This window comes from Phalacrocorax aristotelis, unplaced genomic scaffold (genome assembly GCF_949628215.1).
Source record: "Phalacrocorax aristotelis unplaced genomic scaffold, bGulAri2.1 scaffold_126, whole genome shotgun sequence".
In the NCBI taxonomy this organism is placed as follows: Eukaryota; Metazoa; Chordata; class Aves; order Suliformes; family Phalacrocoracidae; genus Phalacrocorax; species Phalacrocorax aristotelis.
Genome location: NW_027441294.1, coordinates 108881 through 131352, shown reverse-complemented (window position 1 = coordinate 131352; position 22472 = coordinate 108881). Strand labels below are relative to the sequence as shown.

Sequence of the window (22472 nt, the reverse complement as noted above, 5' to 3'; positions counted from 1 at the left end):
TGAGGGAACTGTGAGTAGGGGGGTGGCCCCCCGGGCCCCAGCCCCCCCCCCCCGCCTGGGGCAAGGGCCCCGCGGCCGCCGGCCCCTTCCTCCTCTGCCCGCTCCCGTCGCAGACGGCTCGGTATGTGTCACGAGCGGCAGCCGCGTTCAGCAGCTCTCGGAGGGCGCGCGGCTCTGCCCGGCCGTGACCGGGGCCCGCAGGGGTTTCCCGCTCGCCCCGAGAAGGCGCTGGCCCCGAGCCGGCGCGTCCCGCCCCGCCCGGCCCTCGGCGCCCTCGCGAGCTGAGCGCGGCCCGGCCAGCAGGGGGCGCTGGCGCTCACCGGCTGGGCGCGGTGGCGGGGCCGGTGGGGGCCGTTCCTTCCGGCCGCCCTTTAAGGGCCGCCCCGCGGGGCTCGGGCTTCCGGTGGCGCGTGCGCGGCGCGTCGGAGCGGGGGCGGGAGCGGTGCGTGTGGAGGCCGAAGGGCCGGTGCGTGTGGCGGCCGGGTCGCGAGGCGTCCCTGTGCGGTGCCGGGGCCCCTCTGCGGCCCGGCGTGGGAAGCCCGCGGCCGGCGGAGCCTGCTCGGAGCTGGGCGGGGAGCGCCGCGGCGGTCCGGCCGCCGGCAGCCATCCCCTGCGGTGGCCGGCAGCCCCTCGGGACGCCTGGAGGCCTGGCGGTGCCCGAGCCTCGCCTGCGGCAGCCGCCTGAGAGAGCAGCGCGGCCGTGTCCGGGGGCCGGAGAGCGCTGGTGGGTGAGTTCGGGCAGCGGGGGGCGGGTGTGTGTCTCCGGGCGGGGCCGGGGGGCTCCGTGCCCCGCAGAGGAGCCCCGGTCGGGCATCGTTCGCTTCCGAACAATGCAGGTCTGTCCCTGGTTATTTTCTGTGTACAGTGTTTCGGGCCACCTGAAAGCCTTTGGCCGGGTAGGTTTGGTGCGGGGCGATGGCAGGTGTGGACCCTGAAAGATCTCGGGTGGGGGGCGTGGGAGGTATTTCTTGCCTTAAAACTCTGAGCCCACCTCGTGTGTCATGTCGTGTTATCATGTCGTGAGTCTCGTGACTGTGGCAAATGGCTGAGTCGGGCGTTTTCTGATAACTAACTTCTGAACGTGTGCGTGTGTAGGCACGGGGAGATTTGTGCAGGGTGACGGAGCCCCTTGTGCTTCTGTGCTAATGTCTACCTGTTCTAGACCTCCAGTGTTGGAAAGCCTTTGTTTAGTGCCTAGTTGTGGCTGCGTAACTGCTGTTGCGCCTGCAGCTGTGCTCGCAGGGATGCTGGGTGGCTCCGCATCAAACCGGCCGCCGGGCGGCCGGGTTGTGCCGCAGAGCATGCCGGGAGCTGTAGTCCTTGCGGCTGCCGGGCGGCCGGGTTGTGCCGCAGAGCATGCCGGGAGCTGTATTCCTGGCGCAGTGGCTGCCGGCCCTGTCACGTGGTTCGCCGGGCATGGCGGGAGGCGCGGTCTTCCGGCGCTCGGGTGCCGGGCGGCCGTGGCGCGTACGGTACGCGAGGTGTATTTTTGGGGTTGGATTCGTGTTGATTACTGGGGGCTTGCGGGTGCGGCCGCTTCCCGAGAAGCGGTGAGTTCCCCGGGAGCTGACAGAAGGGAAGAGGGAAAGGAGGAGGACGATGACCTTTTCCCTGTGCCCAGGGCGCAGATGATGGCCGCGTCCCCGGCCCACCGGAGGTCCCGCTCAGCCTCCCCTGGCCCCCCTTGCCCCGTGCGCCTGCCCCCAGCTCCGGCACCTCCCTATAAGCGTGCTGCATAGCCTTAGGCCGCCCCCAGGCCCTGTCGTGAAGGCAGCAAGCCGTCCCTCAAGCGCACTGGATTCCCCCTTGGCGCAGGGGCCCTTAGCAGTAGCGTGGGGAGGGAGCGGTGTGTCCAGAAGCCCCTGCGGAAGGAGAGGCTTTGGCCAGGGTCGATCGACGGTAATGACGGTCGCTGTTTCTTCTTTCCCTCTCCCAGAGACCGTGCTGAGGACGTGGTTGTCTGTCCTTCCCCCGGGGATGCCGTTGCCTGCGGCCGTCTCAGGCTCGCGTGGCTTCTCTCTGCCCGTCCTCGCAGCGCAGGGCCGAAAAGGGATAGACAAAACCCTTCCCGGCTGCGGACAGGAGCTGCCTCGGCTGAAGCTGGAGACGCCAACGAAAGGTAAAGAAGAAGAAACTGAAGGTGCTCTGGCTGCCAGCTGCCTTCCTGCCGCAGGCAAGAGAGAGCCTGTCCATGCAGGTGGGGGAGGAAGGATCCCCCTTCATAGCCCGCAGCGGGCCAGGCCACCAACGTGCACCGTAGGGTCTGTACGCGTAACCCGGAGTTGGGTACGGGCGTGTAGTGCACGAGCGAGCTAGGCTACGTGCCTAGGAAGCCTCATCTGGTAAGAGCTGTAAGACACCCACGTATTCTCTTCAGGTGGAGGACGGCCTAGAGTCTGGAGCTGCAGAAGAGGCAGGGAGGAGAGGAGGGGAAAGAAGCATCTGAACGGCTAAATTGTGCCAGCAGCGCTGAGAGCGAGAGTCGCGGTGAGTCCTGGGCCACTGGGGCCCCGTTGCCTCTCTTGTGCGTCCTGGGCCCTCCCTGTCTCTCCCCCGGCCCCCTCTCTTTCCTTACCTGCTGCAAAATTTACTTTTTTTTTTTGCGGCCCCCCCCACCGCACCTTCTTTCTCCATCTCGCTCTGAGTGTCTCCCTGCCTCCCTGTCTTTTCAGTCCTCCCTCTCTCTGTCCTGTAGCCTGTGGCTCCTTTTTCTTTCTCCGCCTCTCTCTGCCTGGCTCTGGCTCCGTTTTTTTTTTTTTTATTCCTCCTGCTCTGTCCTGTAGCCTGTCGGTGTTTTGTTGTTCTCTGGCTCTCTTGATCTGACTCCCTGTGTTACCGAAAAACGCGTTAAAATCGGAAACGACTCCTCAACACCAATTTAGTATTAAAGAGCAGGCATTCTTTATTTGCGGCGCCGGATGCACGGGGGATCGCTCCTCCTGGCGTGTGTACCTCACGCACCTTTCCCGTACAATTTGTAGATCAATGTTTTACGTATTCATACATATTCATTATTGTCCTGTCTGCTGATTGGTACAAACTTGCTCGTTCCGTATGTCAATCACTGCGCAGGCTCGGTTGTCCTCTTCCGTTGTTCTCTTCTGAGTAGGTGGTGTTACTTGGGTCGGTGGTGGTCTGTGAGTCGGTGGTCGCGATCTCCCCCTGCCGGAATTACCTTTTAGCTTCTCGGCTCTTACTCTTGGCAGTCTTGGCTAGTTTTCTCAGTCCGCTAAGCGAAACAGCGTTTTGTCATCCTTTTCTTACAGAAGCATGTTGTCTGTTGTTCTGCTGACATTAACGATCGCCTAGGGACTAAAATGCAGATAGACAGGTGCGCTGATTGGTACGCTCCATGTTCCCGTAATGGAACACCGTCTCTGGTTGATTTCATCCCTTTGGTTACATTTCCCCTGTTTGGAAGTTCTGAAATAATAATTTTCTCAATACTTCCATCCTAGATCAATAATATTCCACTATGTCAGTTTAGTGTTTGCTTCATGTTCTGAAATTTTTCACTTGATTGTGGTCTCCAGGGTGTATGCAGGTCCCATTTTCTACCCAAAATTTTATTAATTTGTTGAAGTACCTCTGCAAAAAAATGTGGTGCTCTATCAGAGGACATTCCCGTTGGCACTCTAAATCTTGGTATTATTTCCTTCAGCAACGTCTTAACTACTACTCTAGCTTTGTCGGTGCAGCACGAGAAAGCTGCTGGCCATCTAGAAAATTTGTCAATCAGCACTGACAAATACTGCTCTATCTATTTTGTCTGGGTAACTCAGAGAACTTAATTTGCTAATAATTTCCGGGAGAATTTTTTGTTTTGTTACTCCTAAAGGTTGTTTCCTTTGGTTCAGGGGATTATTTCTAGGACAGATTGGACACTTAGCTACTATGGGTTTAACTATTCTTGTCATGCCTACACACGCTACAGATGTTTTTAAACTCAAAACCGTAGCGCCTACACCCTAATGTGTTTGCTCATGGTTTTCTTTTGCAAGTTCTGTCATAACTTGTGGGGTGGTTGTTGTTATTACTTGTTTTTCTGGTGTTACCTACCATCTCTCTGTGTTTTGTGATGCTTCCAATTGTTCTGCTAATTGCTCATCCAATTTATTATATCTCGGTTTCAACTTTGGAATTCTGATCTGTTTTACTGGTACTAGTGCAAGGATACCTTGCTCTGCAGTCCTCTTTGCAGCTTTATCGGTCAGTCGTTTGCTTATGTTTACAGCCGTCTGGCCAAATTGATGAGCTTTGCAACGCTTTACCGCCACTTCTTTTGGTTTCTGCACGTCTTCCGGAAGTTGGAGAATTTCTTCTTTATGCTGTATTGATGATTCTTGGGCTGATGGCAGTCCTTTCTCCTTCCCAATAGCTCCATGATCGTGGATCACACCAAATGCACGTTTGGAATCAGTCTAGATATTTATCCTTTGTCCTTCTGCCATTCGCAGAGCTCGCTTCAATGCTACCAATGCTGCTTTCTGTGCTGAGGTGTTTGCAGGCAGCACCCCTGACTCCGTTCCCTCGGCGGCGATAACGACAGCATATCCGGCCATTCGCTTCTCTTCTCGCCCAGAGCTTCTTCCATCTGTCAACAACTCCAGATCAGGATTTTCCCAGAGGTTTGTGTCTCAGGTCTGGTCTGCTGGAATAGACTTGTTCAATAGTTAGCAAGCGATCGTGTTCTAAATTGTCCGTAAGGTTTTCTGTTGTTAAAAACATAGCAGGATTCAGTATAGCAGTAGTCTTCGATTCCACATCGTCTTGTTCTAACAGAACAACTTGATATTTCAACATTCTGCTAAGGGATAGCCAACGACCCCCCTTTTGTTCTAAAACAGTCACCGCTATGTGCGGGACATATACTGTCATCTTCTGTCCCATTGTTAACTTTGGGGCTTCCCGGATCGGCAGCGCTGTTGTTGCTACTGCCCGTAAACACCTAGGCCATCTTTTACTCGCGTGGTCAGGTTGTTTGGAGAAGTAGCCCACAGGTCTCTTCCAGGTTCCCAGTCGCTGTGTCAGCACTCCAAGGGCTAAATGTTGTCTTTCGTGGACAAACAACTGAAAAGGTTTAGCGAAATCAGGTAGGCCTAATGCAGGGGCCATCATCGAGGCTCTTTTCAGTTCTTTGAATGCCGTTTGGCATCCGGGCGTCCAGGTTAAATATTTATCCTTTTGAGTCTTTCAATGCCTCAAATAATGGTTTTACATACAGTCTATAGTTCAGAATCCAGAGCTGATGCTATTTCATTGTTTTCAGAAAAGCTCTCAGTTCCTTCGGGCTGCTAGGTTCGGGAATTTGACAAATAGTTTCTTTCTTTTCACTTTCTAATTGTCTTTGTCTTTGAGATATTTCAAATCCTAAATAAATGGCTGCTTCTTTTCCTATTTGGGTTTTGTTTCTGGAAACTCCGCATCTTCCTTGGCCCAGAAAATTTAAAAATTTCAAAACATTTTTCTTTACTTTGTGCCGCTATCAGAATGTCATCCGCATTCTGTAACAAGATGCCTCTCCCTGGGTTCTGTTTTTTCTATATCTCTAATTTTTTTTTGCCAGCTGAGTCTCAAGTATCGTAGGACTATTTTTAAATCCTTGTGGAAGTACGGTCCATGGTAGCTGTGTCTTTCATTCTGTGGTGGGGCTTTCCCATTGCAAAGCAAATAGGCTTTGACTTTTTATGCCTGGAGGTATGCAAAAGAAGGCGTCCTTCAAATCTAGTACAGTAAACCGTTTATGCTCCTCCTTTAAAAGAGGTCAGTAAAGTGTATGGATTAGCTACTACCGGATGTATATCTTGGACCACCTGATTTATAGCCCTTAAATCGTGAACTAGCTAATACTCTTTGCCTCTAGATTTCTTTACTGGCGACACAGGAGTACTATATTCTGATTCACATTCCACTAAAAGCTCATATTCTGAAAAATTTTATAATTAACTTCTGTAATCCTTTTCGAGCCTCTCGCTTAATAGGGTATTGTTTTTGTCTTACGGGCTTGGCTCCAGGCTTTAAGGTTACTTTTACCGGCTCTGCCCACTTAGATCGCTCCGGAGCTCCGCTCGCTCAAACCAAAGAAATTACTACGTTTTCCACTTCCTCGGGAACCCGTTCCTCCCTGGAGGAATCCTGTAACATAAACGCTCTCGCCTCTGTGGCTTTTGATTCTGGTATTAGTGATTTAACCTCTCCATCTTTAAAAGTTACTTGAGCATCTAATTGACCTAATAGATCTCGTCATAACAGAGGCAGTGGACATTCAGGCATATGCAGAAACTGGTGAGTTGCCCATTGCTTCTCCAATTTAAACTTTAATGGCTCTGAGAGGGGCTAATTTTTCTTTGCCCTGTTGCGCTAGCAACATCTACTGATTTATGATCAAATTTCTCTTCACGTGTATTCAATACCAAATAAGTGGCTCCCGTATCTACCAAAAATTCTATTTCTTCATTCCGTAGCTTCAGTGTAACCAGGTGTTCAGCTAGGGTTGATTCCCCTGGTCTCCTTCATGCCGAGCTACTTCAAGCATTTAACCCAGATCTCTGGATTCAGGTTGTTCTAGTTTCTGAAGGTTGTTTTCTCTCCCCCCGCCCCCATCTGGGGCTGATTGTCTTATGAATATAGAGACCAGCTGAATTGCTTTTTCTGGTTTTTCTGGGTTCAAATGAGTATATTTTCTGGTGGTCACCTTCAGTCTTTCCATAAAGGCTGAAGGGGACTCACTTAATTCTTGTCTCACTTCATAAATTTTGACCAATTTATTGCTTTTGGCATTGCTTGTCTTACTCCAAATAAAATCTCTCTCTGACATCTAGTCAACATTCCCCTGGGTCCTGGCTGATTAGGGTCCCACTCGGGATTTGTAGATGGAAAATTCTTATTCATTGTTCTCTGTAAATTCCCGTTAGCATGTGCTCCCTGCACCTGCCTTCTGGCTGTATTCCATACTATTTTCTTGTCAGTTTCATCAAGCGAAGTATCCAGTATCACAAGTAGAGCAACACTCTTTCAAGTTCTCACCACGTTTTCCTCTTTTCAGAAACATTGCCGTAGAATCTTGTGGACATACCTCACGCTGTTTCTGCTGCTCGGGATGATTCCACGGTGTAAAGAACAAATCAACATATGCCACTTCTTCCCGTTTGCCTTCCCTTTTTACAAAACAACATTAATTGCAAGATGGTACGATATTGCAATGTCTCGTGTTCTGGCCATTTGTGCCCACCTTCCAATTGATACGTTGGCCACCAATGATTGCAATTTTCAATTAATGGTTTCCGAGTTAGTGGGTCACCGCCCCCGACGTCTTTCCAGTGCTTCAAAATACATCGCAAAGGTGTTCTCTGTGGGATAGGTTTCCTACTCAGTAATGCTCCCGTCTCCCAGTCGACTAGTAGTTGTGATAGTGCACTATCACAACTACTAGTCAGAGGGACTCCAACCCCCGTTAGAGGTCTCACTGGAAATCTGCCACTGGGATCTGTAGCCCCCTGCTAGATATCCCTGGAGACTTCAACCCCCTGTTGAAGACTCCCCTACCCTCGGGTCCCGCTCCACAGGCTTTCGCCTAGCAGAGACTTACCAACCGAGGCACCTCTTGGCCCCGACCCTGCGTGGCTTTCGCCGCGCCTTACGGGCAGGCCTGTGGGACTCAAACCCGCTATCCTATCCTATGTGGGAAACTAACCCCACGTATTATTCTACCTAAGTTTCTTCTTCAAAGAATGCCTTGTTTACCTCAATCCAGGGGATCTTGCTCAGAATTCTCTGGCCCGGGGATCGGAAGCTCTCCCGGAGAATTCCTCGGGGCCGGCTGCAGGTCCCACGATCCCACGGATCCGTCGAGATTCAAAAGCAGGTTCCCACCTGGGGTGCCAAAACTGTTACCGAAAAACGCGTTAAAATCGGAAACGACTCCTCAACACCAATTTAGTATTAAAGAGCAGGCATTCTATATTCACGGCGCCGGATGCACGGGGGATCGCTCCTCCTGGCGTGCGTACCTCACGCACCTTTCCTGTACAATTTGTAGATGAAAATTTTACATACTCATACATAGTCATTATTGTCTTGTCTAGCGATGGGTACAAACTTGCTCGTTCCGTATGTCAATCACTGCGCAGGCTCGGTTGTCCTCTTCCGTTGTTCTCTTCTGAGTAGGTGGTGTTACTTGGGTCGGTGGTGGTCTGTGAGTCGGTGGTCGCGATCTCCCCCTGCCGGAATTACCTTTTAGCTTCTCGGCTCTTACTCTTGGCAGTCTTGGCTAGTTTTCTCAGTCCGCTAAGCGAAACAGCGTTTTGTCATCCTTTTCTTACAGAAGCATGTTGTCTGTTGTTCTGCTGACATTAACGATCGCCTAGGCACTAAAATGCAGATCGACAGGTGCGCTGATTGGTACGCTCCATGTTCCCGTAATGGAACACCGTCTCTGGTTGGTTGATTTCATCGCTTTGGTTACACCTGTTCCTGTTGTTCAGTTTCTTCTTTTTTGGCTTTGTGTGATTCTCTCTGTGATTCTGTTTTTCTCTGCCTCGCTTTTCCCAGCTCCCCGTCCCTCACTTTTAATGCCCGTTATCCTTCACCAGCACACTCTCCCTTGGTTCCCATCCTCGTTTCTGAATTCCTCCTGCTTTGCCACGTAGCCCGTGACTTTTTTCTTAATCTCTCTCTGTCTGCCTCAACGCTCCCCCCGTGCTTTTTAATTTGTCTTCTCTGCTCTGTACCCTGCTACTGTTCTTGCCTTTCTGAGTTCTTCTCTGTCCAGCTCCCTTTCCCTATTCATGAATTCCTGTTCTTCCTGCAGCCACCGCTGTTCCCTGTGACCTCCATCTCTCTCTGTCCAGCTCCCTGTCCCTAGGTTTTAATTCCTGCCTCTGCCCGCTGTAGCCTGTCTAGATGTTTCTCTCGGCCTCTCTCTCTGTCCGGCTCCCTCTCTCTGTGTTCTAATTCCACGTTCTCTGTCACGTGGACCCGTGCTATTTGTTTGTCCTCATCTCTCTCTGTCCAGCTCCTTGCTGCGACGTTTTATTTCCTCATTTCCTCCCTCTCTGTCTTTGTAGCCCATTGCTGTTGGTTTGTTTTTTTCTTTTTTTTCACTTGTTTCTTCATGTGTCTCTGTCTGCCTCCCAGTCCCTGATCTTTAATTCCTCCTTCCCTGTAGGCCGCTGTTCCTTTTTTCCATTCTACATTGTGTTCTCTTTGGTCTCGTGTTCTTATTCATTGATTCCCTCCTCGCTGCCCTGTGGCTTGTCCCCATTTTATTGTTGCTTCTCTCTCCCTCTCTCTGGCTTCTTGCCCCTGTTTTTAAAATTCCTCCCTCTCTTCTCTCTTCCCTGTAGGCCGTGTGATCTTTAGCCTTTCTCCATGTCTTTCTGCCCAGCTCTCTGTGTCTATTCATTAATTCTTCCCTCTCTGCCCTGTAGCCTGTAGCTTCTGTCCTTTCTCCATCTTGCTGTCCCTGGCTCCCGCGTGACCCTATGCTAGAATTGTTTCTCTCTTCTCTCCGTACGCATTGCGATTCCTTTTGCTCTCTGTCTCCCTTTGGTTTTCTTCTTTTTTTTTTCTGGCTCCCTGTCCCTAATTCTTAATTCTCTGCCTTCTCGTGCCCCATGGTTTGTTCTGTGGGGTTCTCTCGCGGTTCCCTCGCAGTTCCCTCCAGTCCATACTGGGCTATATTGGTCTAGTCCATACTGGGCTATATTGGTCTAGTCCATACTGGGCTATATTGGTCTGTCCCGGCTTCCTCCCACTTCTTTCCCAGTGCCTCACAGTAGGTCCCGGTTCCGTCCATGGGATGAACTGTGAGGGAACTGTGAGGGAACTGTGAGGGAACTGTGAGGGAACTGTGAGGGAACTGTGAGGGAACTGTGAGGGAACTGTGAGGGAACTGTGAGGGAACTGTGAGGGAACTGTGAGGGAACTGTGAGGGAACTGTGAGGGAACTGTGAGGGAACTGTGAGGGAACTGTGAGGGAACTGTGAGGGAACTGTGAGGGAACTGTGAGGGAACTGTGAGGGAACTGTGAGGGAACTGTGAGGGAACTGTGAGGGAACTGTGAGGGAACTGTGAGGGAACTGTGAGGGAACTGTGAGGGAACTGTGAGGGAACTGTGAGGGAACTGTGAGGGAACTGTGAGGGAACTGTGAGGGAACTGTGAGGGAACTGTGAGGGAACTGTGAGGGAACTGTGAGGGAACTGTGAGGGAACTGTGAGGGAACTGTGAGGGAACTGTGAGGGAACTGTGAGGGAACTGTGAGGGAACTGTGAGGGAACTGTGAGGGAACTGTGAGGGAACTGTGAGGGAACTGTGAGGGAACTGTGAGGGAACTGTGAGGGAACTGTGAGGGAACTGTGAGGGAACTGTGAGGGAACTGTGAGGGAACTGTGAGGGAACTGTGAGGGAACTGTGAGGGAACTGTGAGGGAACTGTGAGGGAACTGTGAGGGAACTGTGAGGGAACTGTGAGGGAACTGTGAGGGAACTGTGAGGGAACTGTGAGGGAACTGTGAGGGAACTGTGAGGGAACTGTGAGGGAACTGTGAGGGAACTGTGAGGGAACTGTGAGGGAACTGTGAGGGAACTGTGAGGGAACTGTGAGGGAACTGTGAGGGAACTGTGAGGGAACTGTGAGTAGGGGGGTGGCCCCCCGGGCCCCAGCCCCCCCCCCCCGCCTGGGGCAAGGGCCCCGCGGCCGCCGGCCCCTTCCTCCTCTGCCCGCTCCCGTCGCAGACGGCTCGGTATGTGTCACGAGCGGCAGCCGCGTTCAGCAGCTCTCGGAGGGCGCGCGGCTCTGCCCGGCCGTGACCGGGGCCCGCAGGGGTTTCCCGCTCGCCCCGAGAAGGCGCTGGCCCCGAGCCGGCGCGTCCCGCCCCGCCCGGCCCTCGGCGCCCTCGCGAGCTGAGCGCGGCCCGGCCAGCAGGGGGCGCTGGCGCTCACCGGCTGGGCGCGGTGGCGGGGCCGGTGGGGGCCGTTCCTTCCGGCCGCCCTTTAAGGGCCGCCCCGCGGGGCTCGGGCTTCCGGTGGCGCGTGCGCGGCGCGTCGGAGCGGGGGCGGGAGCGGTGCGTGTGGAGGCCGAAGGGCCGGTGCGTGTGGCGGCCGGGTCGCGAGGCGTCCCTGTGCGGTGCCGGGGCCCCTCTGCGGCCCGGCGTGGGAAGCCCGCGGCCGGCGGAGCCTGCTCGGAGCTGGGCGGGGAGCGCCGCGGCGGTCCGGCCGCCGGCAGCCATCCCCTGCGGTGGCCGGCAGCCCCTCGGGACGCCTGGAGGCCTGGCGGTGCCCGAGCCTCGCCTGCGGCAGCCGCCTGAGAGAGCAGCGCGGCCGTGTCCGGGGGCCGGAGAGCGCTGGTGGGTGAGTTCGGGCAGCGGGGGGCGGGTGTGTGTCTCCGGGCGGGGCCGGGGGGCTCCGTGCCCCGCAGAGGAGCCCCGGTCGGGCATCGTTCGCTTCCGAACAATGCAGGTCTGTCCCTGGTTATTTTCTGTGTACAGTGTTTCGGGCCACCTGAAAGCCTTTGGCCGGGTAGGTTTGGTGCGGGGCGATGGCAGGTGTGGACCCTGAAAGATCTCGGGTGGGGGGCGTGGGAGGTATTTCTTGCCTTAAAACTCTGAGCCCACCTCGTGTGTCATGTCGTGTTATCATGTCGTGAGTCTCGTGACTGTGGCAAATGGCTGAGTCGGGCGTTTTCTGATAACTAACTTCTGAACGTGTGCGTGTGTAGGCACGGGGAGATTTGTGCAGGGTGACGGAGCCCCTTGTGCTTCTGTGCTAATGTCTACCTGTTCTAGACCTCCAGTGTTGGAAAGCCTTTGTTTAGTGCCTAGTTGTGGCTGCGTAACTGCTGTTGCGCCTGCAGCTGTGCTCGCAGGGATGCTGGGTGGCTCCGCATCAAACCGGCCGCCGGGCGGCCGGGTTGTGCCGCAGAGCATGCCGGGAGCTGTAGTCCTTGCGGCTGCCGGGCGGCCGGGTTGTGCCGCAGAGCATGCCGGGAGCTGTATTCCTGGCGCAGTGGCTGCCGGCCCTGTCACGTGGTTCGCCGGGCATGGCGGGAGGCGCGGTCTTCCGGCGCTCGGGTGCCGGGCGGCCGTGGCGCGTACGGTACGCGAGGTGTATTTTTGGGGTTGGATTCGTGTTGATTACTGGGGGCTTGCGGGTGCGGCCGCTTCCCGAGAAGCGGTGAGTTCCCCGGGAGCTGACAGAAGGGAAGAGGGAAAGGAGGAGGACGATGACCTTTTCCCTGTGCCCAGGGCGCAGATGATGGCCGCGTCCCCGGCCCACCGGAGGTCCCGCTCAGCCTCCCCTGGCCCCCCTTGCCCCGTGCGCCTGCCCCCAGCTCCGGCACCTCCCTATAAGCGTGCTGCATAGCCTTAGGCCGCCCCCAGGCCCTGTCGTGAAGGCAGCAAGCCGTCCCTCAAGCGCACTGGATTCCCCCTTGGCGCAGGGGCCCTTAGCAGTAGCGTGGGGAGGGAGCGGTGTGTCCAGAAGCCCCTGCGGAAGGAGAGGCTTTGGCCAGGGTCGATCGACGGTAATGACGGTCGCTGTTTCTTCTTTCCCTCTCCCAGAGACCGTGCTGAGGACGTGGTTGTCTGTCCTTCCCCCGGGGATGCCGTTGCCTGCGGCCGTCTCAGGCTCGCGTGGCTTCTCTCTGCCCGTCCTCGCAGCGCAGGGCCGAAAAGGGATAGACAAAGCCCTTCCCGGCTGCGGACAGGAGCTGCCTCGGCTGAAGCTGGAGACGCCAACGAAAGGTAAAGAAGAAGAAACTGAAGGTGCTCTGGCTGCCAGCTGCCTTCCTGCCGCAGGCAAGAGAGAGCCTGTCCATGCAGGTGGGGGAGGAAGGATCCCCCTTCATAGCCCGCAGCGGGCCAGGCCACCAACGTGCACCGTAGGGTCTGTACGCGTAACCCGGAGTTGGGTACGGGCGTGTAGTGCACGAGCGAGCTAGGCTACGTGCCTAGGAAGCCTCATCTGGTAAGAGCTGTAAGACACCCACGTATTCTCTTCAGGTGGAGGACGGCCTAGAGTCTGGAGCTGCAGAAGAGGCAGGGAGGAGAGGAGGGGAAAGAAGCATCTGAACGGCTAAATTGTGCCAGCAGCGCTGAGAGCGAGAGTCGCGGTGAGTCCTGGGCCACTGGGGCCCCGTTGCCTCTCTTGTGCGTCCTGGGCCCTCCCTGTCTCTCCCCCGGCCCCCTCTCTTTCCTTACCTGCTGCAAAATTTACTTTTTTTTTTTGCGGCCCCCCCCACCGCACCTTCTTTCTCCATCTCGCTCTGAGTGTCTCCCTGCCTCCCTGTCTTTTCAGTCCTCCCTCTCTCTGTCCTGTAGCCTGTGGCTCCTTTTTCTTTCTCCGCCTCTCTCTGCCTGGCTCTGGCTCCGTTTTTTTTTTTTTTATTCCTCCTGCTCTGTCCTGTAGCCTGTCGGTGTTTTGTTGTTCTCTGGCTCTCTTGATCTGACTCCCTGTGTTACCGAAAAACGCGTTAAAATCGGAAACGACTCCTCAACACCAATTTAGTATTAAAGAGCAGGCATTCTTTATTCGTGGCGCCGGATGCACGGGGGATCGCTCCTCCTGGCGTGTGTACCTCACGCACCTTTCCCGTACAATTTGTAGATCAATGTTTTACGTATTCATACATATTCATTATTGTCCTGTCTGCTGATTGGTACAAACTTGCTCGTTCCGTATGTCAATCACTGCGCAGGCTCGGTTGTCCTCTTCCGTTGTTCTCTTCTGAGTAGGTGGTGTTACTTGGGTCGGTGGTGGTCTGTGAGTCGGTGGTCGCGATCTCCCCCTGCCGGAATTACCTTTTAGCTTCTCGGCTCTTACTCTTGGCAGTCTTGGCTAGTTTTCTCAGTCCGCTAAGCGAAACAGCGTTTTGTCATCCTTTTCTTACAGAAGCATGTTGTCTGTTGTTCTGCTGACATTAACGATCGCCTAGGGACTAAAATGCAGATAGACAGGTGCGCTGATTGGTACGCTCCATGTTCCCGTAATGGAACACCGTCTCTGGTTGATTTCATCCCTTTGGTTACATTTCCCCTGTTTGGAAGTTCTGAAATAATAATTTTCTCAATACTTCCATCCTAGATCAATAATATTCCACTATGTCAGTTTAGTGTTTGCTTCATGTTCTGAAATTTTTCACTTGATTGTGGTCTCCAGGGTGTATGCAGGTCCCATTTTCTACCCAAAATTTTATTAATTTGTTGAAGTACCTCTGCAAAAAAATGTGGTGCTCTATCAGAGGACATTCCCGTTGGCACTCTAAATCTTGGTATTATTTCCTTCAGCAACGTCTTAACTACTACTCTAGCTTTGTCGGTGCAGCACGAGAAAGCTGCTGGCCATCTAGAAAATTTGTCAATCAGCACTGACAAATACTGCTCTATCTATTTTGTCTGGGTAACTCAGAGAACTTAATTTGCTAATAATTTCCGGGAGAATTTTTTGTTTTGTTACTCCTAAAGGTTGTTTCCTTTGGTTCAGGGGATTATTTCTAGGACAGATTGGACACTTAGCTACTATGGGTTTAACTATTCTTGTCATGCCTACACACGCTACAGATGTTTTTAAACTCAAAACCGTAGCGCCTACACCCTAATGTGTTTGCTCATGGTTTTCTTTTGCAAGTTCTGTCATAACTTGTGGGGTGGTTGTTGTTATTACTTGTTTTTCTGGTGTTACCTACCATCTCTCTGTGTTTTGTGATGCTTCCAATTGTTCTGCTAATTGCTCATCCAATTTATTATATCTCGGTTTCAACTTTGGAATTCTGATCTGTTTTACTGGTACTAGTGCAAGGATACCTTGCTCTGCAGTCCTCTTTGCAGCTTTATCGGTCAGTCGTTTGCTTATGTTTACAGCCGTCTGGCCAAATTGATGAGCTTTGCAACGCTTTACCGCCACTTCTTTTGGTTTCTGCACGTCTTCCGGAAGTTGGAGAATTTCTTCTTTATGCTGTATTGATGATTCTTGGGCTGATGGCAGTCCTTTCTCCTTCCCAATAGCTCCATGATCGTGGATCACACCAAATGCACGTTTGGAATCAGTCTAGATATTTATCCTTTGTCCTTCTGCCATTCGCAGAGCTCGCTTCAATGCTACCAATGCTGCTTTCTGTGCTGAGGTGTTTGCAGGCAGCACCCCTGACTCCGTTCCCTCGGCGGCGATAACGACAGCATATCCGGCCATTCGCTTCTCTTCTCGCCCAGAGCTTCTTCCATCTGTAAACAACTCCAGATCAGGATTTTCCCAGAGGTTTGTGTCTCAGGTCTGGTCTGCTGGAATAGACTTGTTCAATAGTTAGCAAGCGATCGTGTTCTAAATTGTCCGTAAGGTTTTCTGTTGTTAAAAACATAGCAGGATTCAGTATAGCAGTAGTCTTCGATTCCACATCGTCTTGTTCTAACAGAACAACTTGATATTTCAACATTCTGCTAAGGGATAGCCAACGACCCCCCTTTTGTTCTAAAACAGTCACCGCTATGTGCGGGACATATACTGTCATCTTCTGTCCCATTGTTAACTTTGGGGCTTCCCGGATCGGCAGCGCTGTTGTTGCTACTGCCCGTAAACACCTAGGCCATCTTTTACTCGCGTGGTCAGGTTGTTTGGAGAAGTAGCCCACAGGTCTCTTCCAGGTTCCCAGTCGCTGTGTCAGCACTCCAAGGGCTAAATGTTGTCTTTCGTGGACAAACAACTGAAAAGGTTTAGCGAAATCAGGTAGGCCTAATGCAGGGGCCATCATCGAGGCTCTTTTCAGTTCTTTGAATGCCGTTTGGCATCCGGGCGTCCAGGTTAAATATTTATCCTTTTGAGTCTTTCAATGCCTCAAATAATGGTTTTACATACAGTCTATAGTTCAGAATCCAGAGCTGATGCTATTTCATTGTTTTCAGAAAAGCTCTCAGTTCCTTCGGGCTGCTAGGTTCGGGAATTTGACAAATAGTTTCTTTCTTTTCACTTTCTAATTGTCTTTGTCTTTGAGATATTTCAAATCCTAAATAAATGGCTGCTTCTTTTCCTATTTGGGTTTTGTTTCTGGAAACTCCGCATCTTCCTTGGCCCAGAAAATTTAAAAATTTCAAAACATTTTTCTTTACTTTGTGCCGCTATCAGAATGTCATCCGCATTCTGTAACAAGATGCCTCTCCCTGGGTTCTGTTTTTTCTATATCTCTAATTTTTTTTTGCCAGCTGAGTCTCAAGTATCGTAGGACTATTTTTAAATCCTTGTGGAAGTACGGTCCATGGTAGCTGTGTCTTTCATTCTGTGGTGGGGCTTTCCCATTGCAAAGCAAATAGGCTTTGACTTTTTATGCCTGGAGGTATGCAAAAGAAGGCGTCCTTCAAATCTAGTACAGTAAACCGTTTATGCTCCTCCTTTAAAAGAGGTCAGTAAAGTGTATGGATTAGCTACTACCGGATGTATATCTTGGACCACCTGATTTATAGCCCTTAAATCGTGAACTAGCTAATACTCTTTGCCTCTAGATTTCTTTACTGGCGACACAGGAGTACTATATTCTGATTCACATTCCACTAAAAGCTCATATTCTGAAAAATTTTATAATTAACTTCTGTAATCCTTTTCGAGCCTCTCGCTTAATAGGGTATTGTTTTTGTCTTACGGGCTTGGCTCCAGGCTTTAAGGTTACTTTTACCGGCTCTGCCCACTTAGATCGCTCCGGAGCTCCGCTCGCTCAAACCAAAGGAATTACTACGTTTTCCACTTCCTCGGGAACCCGTTCCTCCCTGGAGGAATCCTGTAACATAAACGCTCTCGCCTCTGTGGCTTTTGATTCTGGTATTAGTGATTTAACCTCTCCATCTTTAAAAGTTACTTGAGCATCTAATTGACCTAATAGATCTCGTCATAACAGAGGCAGTGGACATTCAGGCATATGCAGAAACTGGTGAGTTGCCCATTGCTTCTCCAATTTAAACTTTAATGGCTCTGAGAGGGGCTAATTTTTCTTTGCCCTGTTGCGCTAGCAACATCTACTGATTTATGATCAAATTTCTCTTCACGTGTATTCAATACCAAATAAGTGGCTCCCGTATCTACCAAAAATTCTATTTCTTCATTCCGTAGCTTCAGTGTAACCAGGTGTTCAGCTAGGGTTGATTCCCCTGGTCTCCTTCATGCCGAGCTACTTCAAGCATTTAACCCAGATCTCTGGATTCAGGTTGTTCTAGTTTCTGAAGGTTGTTTTCTCTCCCCCCGCCCCCATCTGGGGCTGATTGTCTTATGAATATAGAGACCAGCTGAATTGCTTTTTCTGGTTTTTCTGGGTTCAAATGAGTATATTTTCTGGTGGTCACCTTCAGTCTTTCCATAAAGGCTGAAGGGGACTCACTTAATTCTTGTCTCACTTCATAAATTTTGACCAATTTATTGCTTTTGGCATTGCTTGTCTTACTCCAAATAAAATCTCTCTCTGACATCTAGTCAACATTCCCCTGGGTCCTGGCTGATTAGGGTCCCACTCGGGATTTGTAGATGGAAAATTCTTATTCATTGTTCTCTGTAAATTCCCGTTAGCATGTGCTCCCTGCACCTGCCTTCTGGCTGTATTCCATACTATTTTCTTGTCAGTTTCATCAAGCGAAGTATCCAGTATCACAAGTAGAGCAACACTCTTTCAAGTTCTCACCACGTTTTCCTCTTTTCAGAAACATTGCCGTAGAATCTTGTGGACATACCTCACGCTGTTTCTGCTGCTCGGGATGATTCCACGGTGTAAAGAACAAATCAACATATGCCACTTCTTCCCGTTTGCCTTCCCTTTTTACAAAACAACATTAATTGCAAGATGGTACGATATTGCAATGTCTCGTGTTCTGGCCATTTGTGCCCACCTTCCAATTGATACGTTGGCCACCAATGATTGCAATTTTCAATTAATGGTTTCCGAGTTAGTGGGTCACCGCCCCCGACGTCTTTCCAGTGCTTCAAAATACATCGCAAAGGTGTTCTCTGTGGGATAGGTTTCCTACTCAGTAATGCTCCCGTCTCCCAGTCGACTAGTAGTTGTGATAGTGCACTATCACAACTACTAGTCAGAGGGACTCCAACCCCCGTTAGAGGTCTCACTGGAAATCTGCCACTGGGATCTGTAGCCCCCTGCTAGATATCCCTGGAGACTTCAACCCCCTGTTGAAGACTCCCCTACCCTCGGGTCCCGCTCCACAGGCTTTCGCCTAGCAGAGACTTACCAACCGAGGCACCTCTTGGCCCCGACCCTGCGTGGCTTTCGCCGCGCCTTACGGGCAGGCCTGTGGGACTCAAACCCGCTATCCTATCCTATGTGGGAAACTAACCCCACGTATTATTCTACCTAAGTTTCTTCTTCAAAGAATGCCTTGTTTACCTCAATCCAGGGGATCTTGCTCAGAATTCTCTGGCCCGGGGATCGGAAGCTCTCCCGGAGAATTCCTCGGGGCCGGCTGCAGGTCCCACGATCCCACGGATCCGTCGAGATTCAAAAGCAGGTTCCCACCTGGGGTGCCAAAACTGTTACCGAAAAACGCGTTAAAATCGGAAACGACTCCTCAACACCAATTTAGTATTAAAGAGCAGGCATTCTATATTCACGGCGCCGGATGCACGGGGGATCGCTCCTCCTGGCGTGCGTACCTCACGCACCTTTCCTGTACAATTTGTAGATGAAAATTTTACATACTCATACATAGTCATTATTGTCTTGTCTAGCGATGGGTACAAACTTGCTCGTTCCGTATGTCAATCACTGCGCAGGCTCGGTTGTCCTCTTCCGTTGTTCTCTTCTGAGTAGGTGGTGTTACTTGGGTCGGTGGTGGTCTGTGAGTCGGTGGTCGCGATCTCCCCCTGCCGGAATTACCTTTTAGCTTCTCGGCTCTTACTCTTGGCAGTCTTGGCTAGTTTTCTCAGTCCGCTAAGCGAAACCGCGTTTTGTCATCCTTTTCTGACAGAAGCATGTTGTCTGTTGTTCTGCTGACATTAACGATCGCCTAGGCACTAAAATGCAGATCGACAGGTGCGCTGATTGGTACGCTCCATGTTCCCGTAATGGAACACCGTCTCTGGTTGGTTGATTTCATCGCTTTGGTTACACCTGTTCCTGTTGTTCAGTTTCTTCTTTTTTGGCTTTGTGTGATTCTCTCTGTGATTCTGTTTTTCTCTGCCTCGCTTTTCCCAGCTCCCCGTCCCTCACTTTTAATGCCCGTTATCCTTCACCAGCACACTCTCCCTTGGTTCCCATCCTCGTTTCTGAATTCCTCCTGCTTTGCCACGTAGCCCGTGACTTTTTTCTTAATCTCTCTCTGTCTGCCTCAACGCTCCCCCCGTGCTTTTTAATTTGTCTTCTCTGCTCTGTACCCTGCTACTGTTCTTGCCTTTCTGAGTTCTTCTCTGTCCAGCTCCCTTGCCCTATTCATGAATTCCTGTTCTTCCTGCAGCCACCGCTGTTCCCTGTGACCTCCATCTCTCTCTGTCCAGCTCCCTGTCCCTAGGTTTTAATTCCTGCCTCTGCCCGCTGTAGCCTGTCTAGATGTTTCTCTCGGCCTCTCTCTCTGTCCGGCTCCCTCTCTCTGTGTTCTAATTCCACGTTCTCTGTCACGTGGACCCGTGCTATTTGTTTGTCCTCATCTCTCTCTGTCCAGCTCCTTGCTGCGACGTTTTATTTCCTCATTTCCTCCCTCTCTGTCTTTGTAGCCCATTGCTGTTGGTTTGTTTTTTTCTTTTTTTTCACTTGTTTCTTCATGTGTCTCTGTCTGCCTCCCAGTCCCTGATCTTTAATTCCTCCTTCCCTGTAGGCCGCTGTTCCTTTTTTCCATTCTACATTGTGTTCTCTTTGGTCTCGTGTTCTTATTCATTGATTCCCTCCTCGCTGCCCTGTGGCTTGTCCCCATTTTATTGTTGCTTCTCTCTCCCTCTCTCTGGCTTCTTGCCCCTGTTTTTAAAATTCCTCCCTCTCTTCTCTCTTCCCTGTAGGCCGTGTGATCTTTAGCCTTTCTCCATGTCTTTCTGCCCAGCTCTCTGTGTCTATTCATTAATTCTTCCCTCTCTGCCCTGTAGCCTGTAGCTTCTGTCCTTTCTCCATCTTGCTGTCCCTGGCTCCCGCGTGACCCTATGCTAGAATTGTTTCTCTCTTCTCTCCGTACGCATTGCGATTCCTTTTGCTCTCTGTCTCCCTTTGGTTTTTTTCTTTTTTTTTTCTGGCTCCCTGTCCCTAATTCTTAATTCTCTGCCTTCTCGTGCCCCATGGTTTGTTCTGTGGGGTTCTCTCGCGGTTCCCTCGCAGTTCCCTCCAGTCCATACTGGGCTATATTGGTCTGTCCCGGCTTCCTCCCACTTCTTTCCCAGTGCCTCACAGTAGGTCCCGGTTCCGTCCATGGGATGAACTGTGAGGGAACTGTGAGGGAACTGTGAGGGAACTGTGAGGGAACTGTGAGGGAACTGTGAGGGAACTGTGAGTAGGGGGGTGGCCCCCCGGGCCCCAGCCCCCCCCCCCCCGCCTGGGGCAAGGGCCCCGCGGCCGCCGGCCCCTTCCTCCTCTGCCCGCTCCCGTCGCAGACGGCTCGGTATGTGTCACGAGCGGCAGCCGCGTTCAGCAGCTCTCGGAGGGCGCGCGGCTCTGCCCGGCCGTGACCGGGGCCCGCAGGGGTTTCCCGCTCGCCCCGAGAAGGCGCTGGCCCCGAGCCGGCGCGTCCCGCCCCGCCCGGCCCTCGGCGCCCTCGCGAGCTGAGCGCGGCCCGGCCAGCAGGGGGCGCTGGCGCTCACCGGCTGGGCGCGGTGGCGGGGCCGGTGGGGGCCGTTCCTTCCGGCCGCCCTTTAAGGGCCGCCCCGCGGGGCTCGGGCTTCCGGTGGCGCGTGCGCGGCGCGTCGGAGCGGGGGCGGGAGCGGTGCGTGTGGCGGCCGAAGGGCCGGTGCGTGTGGCGGCCGGGTCGCGAGGCGTCCCTGTGCGGTGCCGGGGGCCCCTCTGCGGCCCGGCGTGGGAAGCCCGCGGCCGGCGGAGCCTGCTCGGAGCTGGGCGGGGAGCGCCGCGGCGGTCCGGCCGCCGGCAGCCATCCCCTGCGGTGGCCGGCAGCCCCTCGGGACGCCTGGAGGCCTGGCGGTGCCCGAGCCTCGCCTGCGGCAGCCGCCTGAGAGAGCAGCGCGGCCGTGTCCGGGGGCCGGAGAGCGCTGGTGGGTGAGTTCGGGCAGCGGGGGGCGGGTGTGTGTCTCCGGGCGGGGCCGGGGGGCTCCGTGCCCCGCAGAGGAGCCCCGGTCGGGCATCGTTCGCTTCCGAACAATGCAGGTCTGTCCCTGGTTATTTTCTGTGTACAGTGTTTCGGGCCACCTGAAAGCCTTTGGCCGGGTAGGTTTGGTGCGGGGCGATGGCAGGTGTGGACCCTGAAAGATCTCGGGTGGGGGGCGTGGGAGGTATTTCTTGCCTTAAAACTCTGAGCCCACCTCGTGTGTCATGTCGTGTTATCATGTCGTGAGTCTCGTGACTGTGGCAAATGGCTGAGTCGGGCGTTTTCTGATAACTAACTTCTGAACGTGTGCGTGTGTAGGCACGGGGAGATTTGTGCAGGGTGACGGAGCCCCTTGTGCTTCTGTGCTAATGTCTACCTGTTCTAGACCTCCAGTGTTGGAAAGCCTTTGTTTAGTGCCTAGTTGTGGCTGCGTAACTGCTGTTGCGCCTGCAGCTGTGCTCGCAGGGATGCTGGGTGGCTCCGCATCAAACCGGCCGCCGGGCGGCCGGGTTGTGCCGCAGAGCATGCCGGGAGCTGTAGTCCTTGCGGCTGCCGGGCGGCCGGGTTGTGCCGCAGAGCATGCCGGGAGCTGTATTCCTGGCGCAGTGGCTGCCGGCCCTGTCACGTGGTTCGCCGGGCATGGCGGGAGGCGTGGTCTTCCGGCGCTCGGGTGCCGGGCGGCTGTGGCGTGTATGGTACGCGAGGTGTATTTTTGGGGTTGGATTCGTGTTGATTACTGGGGGCTTGCGGGTGCGGCCGCTTCCCGAGAAGCGGTGAGTTCCCCGGGAGCTGACAGAAGGGAAGAGGGAAAGGAGGAGGACGATGACCTTTTCCCTGTGCCCAGGGCGCAGATGATGGCCGCGTCCCCGGCCCACCGGAGGTCCCGCTCAGCCTCCCCTGGCCCCCCTTGCCCCGTGCGCCTGCCCCCAGCTCCGGCACCTCCCTATAAGCGTGCTGCATAGCCTTAGGCCGCCCCCAGGCCCTGTCGTGAAGGCAGCAAGCCGTCCCTCAAGCGCACTGGATTCCCCCTTGGCGCAGGGGCCCTTAGCAGTAGCGTGGGGAGGGAGCGGTGTGTCCAGAAGCCCCTGCGGAAGGAGAAGCTTTGGCCAGGGTCGATCGACGGTAATGACGGTCGCTGTTTCTTCTTTCCCTCTCCCAGAGACCGTGCTGAGGACGTGGTTGTCTGTCCTTCCCCCGGGGATGCCGTTGCCTGCGGCCGTCTCAGGCTCGCGTGGCTTCTCTCTGCCCGTCCTCGCAGCG

General features: G+C 53.4%; 1 long non-coding RNA gene across 1 annotated transcript; it reads left to right on the top strand.

The window, feature by feature from the left end:
• The first annotated feature begins 12650 nt into the window (after positions 1–12650).
• LOC142051297 (uncharacterized) lies at positions 12651–22439 on the top strand. The gene is made up of 3 exons (XR_012658404.1): positions 12651–12740; positions 12999–13108; positions 22372–22439. It is a non-coding gene; the product is annotated as an uncharacterized LOC142051297 (long non-coding RNA).
• The last annotated feature ends 33 nt before the right edge of the window (positions 22440–22472 follow it).